Genomic DNA, 14,038 nt, shown 5'->3' with positions numbered 1-14,038 from the left:
GTCCCAGGCAAGCGTCTCTAAATGTCCCTGCTTGAACAGGGCGTTGGACCAGGTGACTTCCAGAGGTCCCTTCCAGCCCCAGCCACTCTGTAACTGTGGTTCTGTGAAGCAGAAGAATGGCTTGGGAAGCATGGGCACCCCTGAAGCAGGAATGGAGTCAGAAGAGCTTTGGGAAGAAAGGGCTGGGGGATAGATGCTGAGGGCTGCCAGGTGCTGGCAGTTGTTGGGACAGCCAGGCTGGGGCTGGAAACCCCATTTTGATGCCTGAGCTACCTACTGCCATCCCTCTGTCCCCACCTTGTTGGAAATGTGGCATTGCCACTTTGCTATGGGAGCACTTTGCAACAGACTTAATTAATAACCATTTGAAGGGTGTAGTAAAATTGCCCTCTGTATACTACTGAAATAAGACCTTTTAAGACAGAGGACCAAATCACAGAAGCCACGTGACCTGTCATCCTGCAGCCTGGTGAATCTGCCACCCATATGCTTCAGAGCAGATCTGATTTTCCTGAAGCATCCGCCAAACAGCAGTGTTTACCCGCTTCGTGCTCCCCATACCTAAAAAACGTGTCCAGACATAAAAGCCAGGATTGTCTTTTTGTTACTGTGATTTTTAGTGGAGCTAGGTAGAACATAGTTTTTTCTGTCCCATGGGAAATTGTTGAGATTTTGAATATTACTGTCTTGAATCAGGAGAAAAAAAAATAAAAACACCATTGAAGTCAGGACAAATAGTTAAAATACCAAGTATCTTTTTGAATTAAAAACAAAAACAAAGCAAGTTTCATTTAATGACTTTCAAACTTTTTTTTTCATTTTGTTTTTAGCTTTTTAAAATGTTGCTTTATTTATATTACAAAATGAAAAGTGCTTTTAAAGAGAACCTCCCTTCCCCCCCACCCAGAATTTTCCTTTGAAAGTACAAAGGGAGACGTTTAGACAACTCCTAATTTTTTCAATACCTTTCTCAAGGAGGGAAAATTTTCTAAGCCAAGTCTTTTTTTGAGAGGGTTTTGATTCAGCAGTCCTAGTTTTCTGTTGAAACGTTCCCAAGCAAAGTTTTTTCTAGCTTTTGGTGAATGGGAGTCTCTGTCCTTGAGCAGCAAAGGGAACTCCACTTACATCAGTGATCAACCCACTGCAGTGCAACATGGTGCATCCATCCAACTGTTGCCTTTCCTGATACCTCCAAAACACCTGTAATAAAGGCTGCATCAGCTGTGGAGGCCCATTTGTGTATTTTGTTTAGAGGTGTGAGATATGATGACCAAACATAAGGGTTTTTGGGTGATGGTAGTGTTTTGTTTGTTTGTTTGTTTGTTTGTTGTTGTTGTTTTTTTGTTTGTTTTTCAATGATAGCATTTTGATTAAAAAATCACCCTGCTTTATTTGCCAGAGGGCATCAAACTGCTTTTCTATTGCCTGAAAGTCTGAGGAACTTGAGGAGTGTGGATTCAAACTGGTCAAGCTTTTTGGGCTTCTGATCAGCACGAGTGAGATATGACATACTGTGCCCTTCAAAATTAAATTCAAGATGAAAAGGTGCCCTGAATGAACAGGCAAGGATTTTATTGATTTCATGCCCTCCCATGCATTTCATATCAAAAATGGGGTTTCAGTCTCAGTTACTCTGACTAGGTCCATCGTTATGGTTTATAAATTTGATGATCCATCAGGTTTGAATGATTTGAACTCACAAAAATCCCAAGCCAGCAGACATCCAAGGAAACATAAAAACATAATCCCTCCCCATGTGGGAGGGATCTAAGGAAATGTCTCAGAGAGCATCAGAGTTAAAGTAACATATCAGTGCTGTGACATGTGCCTTTCCAGCTTCTCATATACCCAAATCCCTTTTCTTATACACCTGCATGCCCTGCATGGATGCACACATGCCCACACATACACATGAGCATCATTATTATAAACTTTGATATTCAATTATGGGAACGTTTCTTTTGCTTAATACAGCCAGTGCATTTCACTGGACCTGGTACTTCCCCCCCCCCCCCCCCCTCCCCCCCCAACCCTCCCCAGTGCAAAAAAAAAAAAGAAAAAAAGAAAAAAAGACCAATGCATCCTCAAAAGATTCTTGGTTTCCTGTCAGCAACCGGTATCTTCTTGACAGATTACCCTAGGGAAAAAGGAAAAAAAAAAAAAAAAAACACAAAAAAAAACAACACCAAACCTGACTCTCTCACAGAGTTCATGTTGCCCTCATTTACCTTTTGCATAACAAAAGCTCAGACTGTAATTCTGAATAGATGTTTTGTGTAGTTGAACCAGGTGTCTTGCTTGGAAAGACAGTACATTAAAAGTCAGCAAAATGCCAATTTGCTTTGTTTCAAAACATTTTGTTTCAATCATTGCCAAGGCCTGGGGCTAAACACTACATTCTGTTTTAAGTGTCTCCGCTCTACAGTCAGCGAGTTTTTAAAGTTTTTCTTGTTGTTTATCAGAGTACTCAGATGACAGTCTCACCTAATCCTATTGATCTGGTAGAGATTTTAGAAAGGAAAACCTTAGCTGCATACAATCATGACTATGATAACTTGATGCCCACAAATAATTTCTGCCCAATTAGGGAGACCAGTGAAAGGAAAGATCAGAAATAGATGTCTGTATTAGAAGAATTTTGACTCTTCTCTCATCATGTCATTGGAGTTCAAAAACCAGCACCTGCAACATGTAAGCCATACGCTGTGCCCTGTCGCTGGTTTATTTAATCAGAGTTTAAACAAATATCCTGTGATTTTATTGCTTGTGCTCTATATGTTTGTAAATCACTGGTTTAGCACGGCCACAAGGCCATGCCTGCTCAGCCAAACACACCAAATTTCTTCTGCAGGGGCTTAAGCACATGCTTAAGTACTTTGCTGAACTGGGGCCGCAGTAAGTGCCTTCTAAGTCCCTGCACCTGGAAGCACTTTTGCACATGCCTAATTTTATGCACTTGAGCAGTCCTGGGGAATTTAATGGGGCTACTTATACGTGTGAAGTCACTTGCGTGCGAGTGTCTGGATGATCAGGGCCTAGTGCTAAGCTGCTCTGTCCTGAGGTGTAGTAGGACATCTCCAAGCAATAGCATTTTCTCCTTAAGCCTTTCATAAGCACTGAAGGAAAGTCACAGTGGTCAGAGCAGAAGGTCTTTTAATTCACTATCTTGCTTTTAACAATGGACACCAAGGGAATATGAGCAAGAAACATAGTGATGATGCATGCATACAGCTTGTATCCCCTCCCTTCTCCGAGCTCTGGTCATCAGTGCTTTAGGGAGGTCCTGAGCTGTAGGTTGTGTTAGGTTTGTTGTGTTTCCTAGTCCCTGATTGCCCTTTTTTTCCATCTAGGCTTTGTCTTCCAAAACATTCAGTGGCAGAAACTTCCACAGATTAAAAAAAAAAAAAAAAAAAAGTGGGAAAAAAGCTGTGTAGAAAGAATCAAAGAATCCTTCTGGCATATACCTTACCCATGCCTCGCTGTACTGGAGGCAGCCCCCAGCTCTCCTGCAGTGGCAAGTTCCTCCTCCAGTCACTTCTTCCTCTCGTAGGTATAGCTGCAGAACCCTTTTCAATTACACTTTTCCACATGCCAGGTCCCCAGATTAAAATTTATTTAGTCTCTGTATGGATGCTTGTCCATACTGCGCTCCATGAGTCCTTCCTGCTCTCGTGCTTTGAAATATCTCTGAGAAGGGGCCAAGAAGAGTGTTCAAGCTAAAAATGTATCCTAATAACATTTCCTACACTTTCTTAACAACAGTATAATTTTTATTTGATTGCTGCTGAGCACTGAGTTGATATTCAGAGAACTTCCCACAATGACTCAGTTGAGTGTATCTTAACATTTCTCACATGAGAAAGCCTGTGTGAAATGTTATTGGCCTTAGTCTGACAGAAACGAGAGGCTCTTTGAACTGAAGCTGAGTCATTTGTGTCCTGAGACTAGTTTAAACATTGGGATGACGGTGCCACGTTTATCTCTGCAGTTGTGACAAAACTTGTTACTAGTGATGAATGAATAACTGAAGAAAAAATCACAGATTTTCTTCTAAATTCAACAGTTAATTTCAGTTTGACAGTTTGACTTTTTTTTTTCTCCCCTCTTTTTTTTTTTTTTTCTTTTTTGTAATGCTATGAAATTTCAGTTAATGCATTCAATCGGTATTTTCAGCTGCACTGGTCAGTTAGTTACACGAGTCATGTGGCATTATTTCTGTTTCCTGACTGGATTAACTCTGCAGCAAATCAGAACAGCAAGTGTTATAGTCAGAGAGGTTCAAGCTGTTCCTGTGGTTGTGTGAGTAGTTTAAGTAATATCTCACGCATGATGCTGTGCACGGTACCTTGTGTGTTCCTCTACAATTCCATGTTTTGAATGTGCATAATCTTTTGTTGTGGAGATATTTTATCATACTTTTGAAATGTCAATAGGCACTTTGTTGTGAATAGTCCAGCCTAATCCTAATTCAATGCAAACCAGTGAAAAACATTTTTGGGATTTCTGCTGGGGCTGAGCTAAGCTGCCAGTGAATAAAGCAGCGATGTGCAATTGAAATAAGAAAGAAGGGAGTCAAAGTCACTCTCTCACTCTTACCTATAGCTGATGCTAGAAGGGTCACCCAAATGTGGACGAAGTAAGTGAAATAACATCCTCTGGCTTCATCAGGGTTGGGGTAAACCTCTGGATGGTAGCTGCCTCCTGTTCTGGAGGAGGCTACAGGTAGGAGCCCCATTGTGAAGCAAGGTGGGTTGAACACTGGCAGCTCCACCAGCTGGTGCTGTCAGACATATTCCAAGTCCAATATCTATACTCATCCACCAGTGCTCCCCTGACTAATGCACCCCTTCAACGAAGAGCCAAAGTTTTACTACCACTCCAATTTGCTCCATTCAATTTAAACGTAAAATGCAATTATGACATATGAAATATTGATTGTTTAAGAAGCGCTTGGTAAAGGGTATTAAACAAAGTACACACCTTCCATCCAACCGCATTTACGAATATGAGAATTCAATATACATGTACTCTTGTACATTTATTACCACATTAAATATGACAGGCACGTGGCACTCTGCATACCCTCAATGTAAAAGCATATGCTAATACTTTCTCTGATAACAAATGTCTAAGTGATACACGTAGTGGCTCGTTCAATTAAACACTAGATAACTGTAAAAGCTCTTTAACCTACAACCCTCTAATACTTCCTGGTGGACTGGAAGAGCCATTTAATAATGTTAAGTTAACAGTTGAATTGTGTGGGCTGAACTCTAGACAGAATCAATTCCCTATCACAGTACGGCATTTTATACTTCAGGACACTGAGAAGAAGCAAGGTGTAAGAACCAAATTTTATGGCTAGACTGGATGTACCAGATAGGAAAACATTTCATCTTGGCGAGGGCAGGGGGTGAAGTCATTCCTGCCTAATGTTTATGTAGAGTTAAATATATATGCTTTTTAAAAAGAGTTGAGTTTCTGAGTTGCTATTATACACTGGGCCAGAAGAGTCCAACAATGACTCCACAACCTTGAGGTGCAGGTGCTTACCTGCAGGCTCCAGGTCCCAGGCCTGAACGTTTCACTAGGTTATTCACAAAATACTGCAGTCTTTTATGCAAACTTCTTTGGCCCCAAAGGAGTGAATAGGCAACTTTCCTGTCCCCTAAATGCTCTGCAATTTATTCAAATGCTTAATGTCCTTTCATGGAAAAGTGGACAATTTGCTCCATGTTGCTACTCCAAATCTTGAAGAGGTGATTTACTCTTCTCAGGTGGAGAACTTGTAGGGAAGAGCAACCTTACAATTTTCTTCTTATTTATTTTTCTGAGAAAGGACTGGTCTACCTCTTAGCTGGATCTTCAGTCTAACCTCAGATCCCAAAGTGTTGCAATAGCCATGCAACACCACATTTCCTGCAGGCCATTTTAGGTGGTCCTCTTCCACCAGGTCTGGCCTTTGAGGGTCCTGCCTCAGGAACACAGCTCTTGGCATGCCTCACAGTGCTGTATCCCTCCCCTGGGTTCAGCCCCACATCCTCAACCTGGCCATGTACTACCTAACCTCAATGAAGACTGATTTTTTGATGGAGCTGGCATTTGACATGACTTCTGAACTCCAACTTGAAATCTTTCCATTGCTATTACAGGGACACAACGTGAATTCTGATCATACATCCCCCACTATCCAAATTAACTCTTACACCCTTTTCTCTTAAACTTGTTGCACAAAATTGAGATTAGAAAATAACTTTGGTAGTGCAATATTGTCATGAGGCTTACAACACTGTGGGGTTTCTGAGGGCAAGGCTTGCCCTGTGTGTATCTGCCTTGAGTTCCCTGATGATGCAGTAGTCTTCACCTCTGACCCATTCTGTTTACTGCAAGATGAAACAACCATTTTCTTGGATTTTGCTTGGCTTCTGAGTAAGAAGGCCAATGATGTTGTCTGTATTTAGAAATGTAATTGAAGAAGAACAGGAAAAATGCATCAAGTAAAAATAACTGCGTACAAGAGTAGAGAACATACTTAACAAATTGCACAGAAATAGTAAATTGAGCAGAAATTCCACTGGAAAAAGGACAAAGCTCTTTATTGAACTCTGTAGATTCTAACTAAATCATTTCTAATAAATCCAGACCCTCAAAAGTATAGAAACATAACTAATTTGGGCCATTTTTTGTTAGCTTATGCTGTCATTTAGAGAACACATATGACTGTTCTTTACGTGTAACTGTTAGGATGGGCTTGCTCTTTTTCAATGCTCATGATTTTTTAACCTGTAATAACAATGTTTGAATCTCACAGAAATAAAATAGGATTTCACAGTAGCTATGCTCTTTGAACTAGAGAGAGTAAAAATGATACATATATATGTGACATATATATATATTTGGTGACAATCCAAATCTCAATATTCTTATAGTTTTAAGGCCAAAAATTAATATATATATATATATTTTTTTTTTTAGGCTGCATAATCTAGAGCACCATTTCACAGAGAGGTGTAGTTCAAGTACTTCTATTTCCAGTAAACTGTTGACTAGACATCCTTGCCAGACCACATCTCCCAGCTCACACTGTTAATGGGAAGAAGGTGAGGGTGCAGGGTGTAAGGTGGGAAATCCCCCATTATGCGTCATGGTACATGTAGCTTACTGACGAAATTCTCATGTACGCTAAGTAAGACATGGGGCAACCAAACCAGCGTAGCTGTGAGGCAGAACTTTTCTGACAGGAATGTGCTTTTTGTTCATATTTTGGAGGTTTATCTATTTCTTTAGTTTTAGCTTCAAACGTTTTCCCCACCCTTGAAAACCAAAGCTTGAAAACATCCTACATGTCTTACCTGTGTTGCCACAGGAGTGGCAATACAAGTTTCCACAGTTTACTCTCACTTCTTCTATTTCTAGAAGTTCTTAATCAGCCATTGAAATAATTTTTTTTAAAGGTTGTGATTTGGGTGATTTTCTAAATTACATTTGTAAAGCCTATATGATATTAAAAAGACCCTCGGTACAAAGTGTTCCTGCATGTTTTATTTGCTGATGTCTTCCCTAAAGAAACAGTGGGTGCCTTTTTTTCTTTTTATTCCTTTTCAACACTGATAGATTGTCTATTAAAATCAGATTGGCGATTACAACTCATTGCACACACGCCGTGGAAAAGCTGCCAGCTGGTTGCTGCAGAGCGTAGTGATATTTCAAGTAGTACACTACTGTGTGACACAGTAACTCAGTACTTTGCAATTAAACCCCAGAAACATTCAATCTTTCTCTGTTTGGATTTTTAGCTGAACCGAAAAATTTCCTAGTGCCAAAATGGCTGGAGAAGTTCTTCCTATTTTATTTGGAGTGAAACCCTTGTGTCCTCTGTGCTGAGCTAGGGCTCCAAAAATCCTGTAAAGCTCTTACAGAGGTCTAGTGGGTGGACAGCATTCACTTTCATATATTTCTGGGGAATCTCTGCTGGCTCTTGAAACCCTGGGGTAGCAAGACAAGGGATGGTCTCCCCCCATCAGGAGCAGCCTCTGGACGAGACCATGGGTCAGTGCAGAGTGAGCATGGGGAGCACCCACCCCAGACAAACCTTGTGCGACAAGGGCACGCCGCATCAGTTCTCAGGCAAGACACAGAGCAATGGCAGAGGAGGGAGTTAACCTCATTGGAGTGCTAATGATGGACCCGCAAGGCTGACCTCAGCACTAGAGTCCATGTGCCACAGATTTTGGGACAGCTTGGAGGGATGAGCCTCCTCCTCACATCTGTTTCTGTGCAGCGATCACATGGCAATAAAACTGAAGCTTCTGCAAATATTGTAACTCATCCTGCTGAAACAGGCTGCAGTGCCTGAGAAAGCTGGGGGGAGCCTCCAGCAGGCATCAGTAGGAGCTTTCAATTAACGTGGCAATAGTCCTCAGTTTTATATTCCTAATTAATGTAATGCTTCTGAACGGTGTCAGGCAGACATCAAAGCTCGAGGCTTACTGCGACAGCAGCCCCAGCACAGACACCACAAGGGGAAATTGTTTCCATTGCCATTAGCCATGGCTATTGAGCCTTCTCAGGATGGCTTGTTAAATATAGAGCTTCAAATACAAACCCAAGCCAATGAAAACAATACACAGAATGTTGATTACCTTTGGGAATATTCCCTGATCTTTAATTTCTTTAGATAAACAAGAAGGAAGAGATTTTCTGGATTTTTCAGATTGTTGGTCTTTTCTTTTTTAAGCCCGTGTCTTTTTTTTTAAGCATGTGTTAAAAGCTGATCTTATTCTTCCTAAAGCACTGTCCTGTGATTTTCAGAAAGAAGACCTGCAATAATAGGAAAAGAAAAATCAGTCAGCTGCTATTATCAGAAACCACCTCTCAAAATTTTTCTATTCTGTGCTAGGATCGTCCCAGAGCTCCCCACATATTCACAAGAGACATTGTGTAGATGCAGATTTTTGCCCCTTGCTTACTCATATGCAGTAATACAAGGCGTATTTTCACTTAAACTTTGATGAAATTGGTGTAATTGTGGAACGTAATAACTGCTGCATTCTACTTTAACAGAATAAGCTGAGAGGGAAAAAAAATAAAAATAAAAAAAAAAAAGAGGAATTTGATGACTTATGAAACTAACTGATCCTTTCATTTGATTTTCTCCCAATACTGGTGTTGTTTTGTCTTAGTTTGTTTGGGTTGGAATAGATTCTTTTTTAAAAAAAAAAAAAAGTGAGAAACAGCTCTGAAAGTGACATAATACTTCTCCAGGTTTGTAAGAGTAAGCCTTCTCACGCAGAGGGTCTTGTTGGTTTCAGAGGGAAATATACCTCCCCATTTTTCAGAAAACCTAAGAACCTCTTTATCTTCCAATAGAAAATGAAGGTAGAAAACTTGTCCATTTTGGAGGCCTCCCACACAGCAAGCTCCATAATCACACTCACAGAGTGGTGCATCCTGATGCATTATTCATCAAATACATTTGTTCAGATGATGTCATATACATCTCCCTAAAGGGCCACATTATTTAATAAAGGATTTTTATTTTCTGTTGGGAGGCTGCATGAGGATGTAGAGAAGTTTTACTGGGCTTCTGAGTCTTGTAAAATAGTATGGCTTTTTTTCAGGCAGTCCTTCTGATCCATCTGGGGGGCCTCTGTCTGTGTTCCTTGGTAGAAATGTTGGCTTCCTTACCAAACCTGATACAAGCATTATGCAATAAACATAATATATAATCCATGCATATTATATATAACTGTAATAATTAAAGTTCAAAATACACACGTGCAGTGTGGAGTTATGTTTCGTAAATTAATATACATATTACATTAACCCCATGCAGAATATCAAGTAAATCTGTTTCTGCTGCATACAAAACAGACATTTGAATGTGTGAAGCAAATAGGAAACATGTTTCCTAGTAAATTTAGAGACTGTATTTCACGAAGATCTCCATATGTCTTCTTAATTCATCTCATGTTTCTATGGTTGTTTGCATTTCTCCTCTCTTCTTTTTTGTCTCAGAACTGGTATGAGTTAGGCTGTTTGCAGGGACAGAGTCAAGACTGATCTCCTGTCTCTCCACATAGCCTTAGTAAAATTGTTAAAGTTTTAGCTTCCAAACCATTGTTTTGCGATTACTATCCTCTTTGGGGGAGAAAGGCATGTAGAAAAGGAGAATGAAATATGTGGTTTAGCCCTTGTGCAGAGATTCATACACTATATTTAGCATTAGTTGACTGTAAGTAAGGGGCCAGTGCAAAAACAAAGCAAACCAACCACCCTCTCGCCTAACTGCTGAAGGAGCTAGATCAGAAGACATTTTGCTAACTATACAGCTGTAGCACATGTCCTGTATAGTAAAAGAACCTGTACAATAGCCTCCATCTAATATCTAGAAAAAATGTTACCTCAGCTTTGGTTGTGAGGTAGATTTGTACCCAAGTGCACTGAGAAACCAAGAACTACTTCGCATTTTGCAGGTCATAGATTTTTAGCTAAAATTTAGTGTTGTAAAAAAAAATAAAAACTATGTCAACTATCCTGTGGGAGATGTTTTGTTTTCTAGGTGATTTAGGGACTAAGAATTTTTCCATAATATGTTAGATGAAAAAGATTTATTTAACTAGCAATCCCCCAGAGGTTTTGGAAATCCTATGCAGATGAAGCCTGTCTGCAGTTTTCATTCATCAGCACTGGTATGGAGCTACTGGTGGGCACAAATTAGCTGAGTTTTTCTCATTGCTTCTTCTTCTTCATTATGAGCAAATATGGAAATAACCGACACTGTATTTGCTAATGACGTCTACTCTTTTCTGTGGTCGTTAGCACATGAGATGATGTGTACCAAGAATTCTTTTTATGTGGGAAACTATAAACTGTTCTCCAAGGAAAAAGCACCCTTTCGGGCTTGGTTGAGGGTAACAAAAAAAAGAAAAAAAAAAGAAAAAAAAAAAAAAAGAAAAAAAAAAGGCTGGTGACCAGAAGATTTGGACTTTTAACACCGGCAATATTGAGCAGGTTAAGAAAGCACTGACCACCTATTTATTTGTAGATGTAGGAGTGCCTCCTTACAGGATGTCCATCCTGTTGTCATTGTAATACAGATTTATGCAGTGTTTTTGTTTTTGTTTTCACCCCCAGCACCCTACAATCATTTCATTATGTAGCATCAATAGCATGATTACTATTGCTATTACTGGTGTCCTTCACAGCAAAGAGACATAGGGTGAGCTGGCAAGTAAACCCGAACATCTATTATAATTTCTTTCATTGTGGAGACTGCATTTCTCCTCTCTTGAGTCAAAGTGCATGTTGTTGATCAGGCCTGCTCCACTTTAGACTGTGACAGAATGCTTTCTTCTCCTGGGTACCCTTCAAAATGGTTACAAATATGTATGCAGGCCATAGTGTTATAGTGTTGTTGCTTTGGAAATAAAACTGCCTTGCTGTTTGAAAAAAAAAAAAAAAAAAAAAAAAAAAGAAGGAAGAAGCTTGCCCTAAATACAACGCAACACAAGAAACCCATTTGGTACATTCAGAGAATAGATTCTGTGCTGCAGCACTAGGAGAGGAGTAACTCTAGGGGTATTTCCTCAGTGTCAGGTCCTTAACTACAACATATTTACTGGTGAATGTTGCTTTTGAAGTCCCAACATCAGAAGAGATTTGTAGTAGCAGCAATACCAAAACCACAAGCAGGTCAATTCAGAGAGGCTAACGTAAAATAAATAAATAAAATCAAATATGTGCATCATGTCTTCTTTCCTCAGTTCCTTTGTATTGCCTCTGGCTCAGGCCCACCCAGAAGAGTCTGAGCAGTGGTTAAAGTGTCATTTCTGAAAACAGGATATATTGCAAATCAGTTTCCCTCCTGTCAGACCTGATGCTAGCATGGAGCAGATAACGGTGAGAACTCACTTGGTTGAGATGGTCAACCTGAAATCTGCATCCAAGGCAGTGATTTAAATAAGAACATGAAGCAATATGATAGGAATCTGTTCTTGAAGCAAAACTTACCAGGCAGAAAGTGGGAAGGTGCAAGCCTAACCTATTGCTGCTGCAGTTTTCAGATTACAATCTTGTGGTCTCCTTGGGATGTCATAATATGCTTTGAACTTTGAGTGAAGCTATTTCCATATTCATTTGCTTACTTCCACAAGGACAGACACCAATAAGACAATACACTACAAATCATTTTGTTTAAAGTTACTTGGGGGGGGGGGGGGGGAAGAAAAGGGGGAAGAAGAAAGAAGGAGGGGGGAGGGAGAGAATATTTGGTCTGCTCTTAATTAAAACCAGCCGATGACATACAATGATTTGTCTGAAGCACTTCTGAGCTGTACCCATTTCTGTTTACACTTGACAGCTGTACATTCTTTCCTGCCTGTATTGTTTGAACTATGGCCAATGGTACAATCATTAAATCTTTGATAGTGTTTCTTAAATAAAAATTTGGCCTTTTTTTTTTTTTTTTTTTTTTTTTTAAGACAAAAGGAGAGGTAGGGAAGGGATAACTATGTTACATTAGAGAGGTTTGGATTTACTAAGTCATGCACTCTGTATTGCAAAATAGCGCCTCTGGTCATTTCTGGATTGGCTGTTAGGAGTTTTTTTCATGTTCCTCACATCTGCTTACAAAGAGAAATCATCATCCTGTGACCCTTTCCTCACAAAAGATGCTTGTTTTGGGTAGAGAATAAACCAGAGCATCCGTGATTACCGGGTCTAATTCTACACTCTGACTGAGAGGCAGAGGGTCTCAATGGATTATGACAAGTTTCCACTATGAACAGAAAGATTCAGATAAATAAATAAATAAATAAAAACACATTAAGAAAAACAGAAAAGTTAGATATGAGACATTCAGCTGTCAGTCTACCACAAATGGAGAAGCTGGAAAGTAAATCTTCGAGAAGGCCAAACATGTCCTATGCCCTCTCTCTAAACCCAGTCTGCAGCCTCCCAAATAGATGGCTCATTACAAATGGAAATGCTTACCTAAAAAGGAGAGAGAAAGACCATTAGCATATGCCTTATCCCTTAAGTCTAAGCTAAACCACAGAGCTGATTTGATCCAGATATCACCAGCTGTCCCCTGAACTTGCCTGGAGCGAGTTTTGTTGCCAGCTTTGGCAGAGGCAGTCAGACGATGCTGTATTACTAACCAGGGCTGTGCTGCTCCTTGTTGGGCTGAGACGCCAGAGATGCGTTTTGTTTGATAGACTGGAGCTTAGTCTAAATTCACACAGAGTAAACAGGAAGGATATATTTAGCTTCTGCAGCTTAGTGGGAGTGGGAAACCTTCACTTTACTTTAAAGCCCTGCAGTTGTCTGTACAAACTTGCAAAGCCCTCGTGATTACCCTTGAGCTCCCTAAGGCTGTATGGGCTGGAGGGGATGTCTAAGTCCTGCTGATGTTGCAGTGGTGCCTACTGCTCTGCTACCTGTCCTATCTTATGTGGAGACTGCCCAGGGGTATGAGGATGGGTTTATTTGTTAATTTAAATGCGCTGTGAAAGGGAATTAAAGCCTTAGATTTTGTTAGGCTGGATATGGCAGCACTTAACTGGCCTTAGCTGAATTTAAAGACCAGGACAAAAGGAGCAATAGTCCCTACTTTCACCATCTGAGTGCCTTCCTCCCCTACCCCTAATTTCCAGGCTTTCTGAAAAAAAGAGACTGCCAGAGATATGTACAAACATATTGCACAACACTGAATGCATTCAAGCAATGTCACAGCAATGCTGGGAAGGCACAGAGTCAGAACAAAGTAGAGTCCCTGCCCCAGGGACCTTCATGTGAGATTTTCAAAACTGCTCAGCATTGGCCTAATTGAAGTCAACTAGAACTTTTCCCTAATTTACTTTCAATATTAGTCCAAGGCCAAAATGTCCAAAAATTTCATTCACACTATACATTACTAATTCAATTATTCAATCAGCCTGAAATCTTGTTGAGGAAAAAAAAAAAGTATCAGCTGCTGGTACTGCTGGTATAATGCCTTGTCGTTAGAAGTAAAAAGTTGCCAATTTCAATGGATTTT

This window comes from Anas acuta, chromosome 1 (assembly GCF_963932015.1).
Source record: "Anas acuta chromosome 1, bAnaAcu1.1, whole genome shotgun sequence".
Classification (NCBI taxonomy): Eukaryota; Metazoa; Chordata; class Aves; order Anseriformes; family Anatidae; genus Anas; species Anas acuta.
This window is presented reverse-complemented; position numbering follows the sequence as displayed.